Below are 1,651 nucleotides of genomic sequence, written 5' to 3'. Positions count from 1 at the left end.
TAGTTTTAAGGCAACTAAAATACTACCTCTTCCACCACTTCCAATGTATGTAATAACCTAATTGATGAACTCTACAAATTCATGGAAAGCAATTTCCCACTAAATTGGAAAATGGAGAGATCCACACTGAGTTTCCAAGCATTTGACTTCTGTTTCCCCATGCTGTTAGAAAGAGCACAACTGCTCCTGCAAAATGAACTTAAAATCTGCAGAGATTTATAAACAAATAGTGGGCAAATCCGCCTCAGGGTAAAGGACTCTGAAAATGGTTTTAGGGAATTCTTTCCCACAGTAGTTACTCAGACATTTACTTTCATCTGAGGTGCAGCTGGTCATAACACAGACAATTGCAGCAACGCTTCCCTACGGGATACCCTTCCTCTGCCACCACAATTCGCACCCTGCCGGATGAAATATCAATCCACTGAACCTTGTCAGGGCGGTGAGCATAATGGCAGGGAAGCGGTGGTGTAAATGAGGTTAATAACTGGTGAGGACACAGAGCTTCAGTCCTAGATCCTTCCCATTTTCTTCTCTGTGCAGTGTAGCTCTTTAGAAATATTGCCTGTCTGCGGAGAGTTAATGGCTCTCGTCATAAAACTAATACACTGTGCTTCAGTAGTCTTGGAACTCATTTCTGCAGTCACACTAATGTGCCTTTCCTCTGCTCTGTTTTGGTTTTATTCCTGAAAGGTTTGCCTATTCCCGAAGACTTCAAGCTGAGCGCAAAGCTCTTCTGTTGCTTCTTATGCCATTTCTAATCAGGGGTGACACTTCAGTTTTCAGACACTTTTTTTCCCCTAATTTCAATTTTTAATTCACAGAGAAGCATCTTGTGAAGGAAATAAAGAATACTTTAGAATTGTTACAGCCTAGCGGTAAGACTGCTGTTTTGTGATCCACACGCACCCTTCCCTTCCTCCTCTCTCACCATTCCCTGCGTCGCAGCAGCTCAGGGGAAAATGTGCTGTCTGCTGCTCTTTCTTCTTTCTTGCAATCTGGTTCTCCTGCAAGCTATTTTGAGACTATGAAGCCTCATAATAGACCAAAAAAAAGAAAAATACAAACACACAAACATACGAGCCCACTTCAAATAGTACTTGGAAATTGCAATTAAAATGTGAGTTTGTTTTTATACAAAAATGTGAAATCCATGCATATAAGAAGTCTTCAGAAAAGTTTATTAAAAAATACTATGAAAAATGGATTTCAACAGTTTTGGGACCAAATCAACATACACTTACATTATGATGTTTTGAGTTACATTTTCTGGAGTTTACTGGTGTAGAGTAACTTTCACACACACATCTGCCTTTAATATGTTTTATTGGAGGAAAGTTTAACTCCTTTGCCCATATATTAATCATGTTATCATCTTTTATTGTTATTGAGTGTCAAGATTCCCTATTTCAGATATTAATCCTTTATCAGATATGTGGCTGGCAAATACTTTCTATCATTCTCTAGATTGCCTTTTCACTCTTGTAATAAGTTATATTACTATGTAGAAACATTTTGTTTGATTTAGTTTCATTTTTTTTCCTCTTTTGGCTTGTGCTGTTTGTGTATTAACCAAGAAATAAATTATGGGATGCTGCATCAGGGGCAGTAGCTATGCCAAAACACAACACCTCCCCCATGTTCACTATCA

This window comes from Oryctolagus cuniculus, chromosome 8, assembly GCF_964237555.1.
Source record: "Oryctolagus cuniculus chromosome 8, mOryCun1.1, whole genome shotgun sequence".
NCBI lineage: Eukaryota > Metazoa > Chordata > Mammalia > Lagomorpha > Leporidae > Oryctolagus > Oryctolagus cuniculus.
This window is presented reverse-complemented; position numbering follows the sequence as displayed.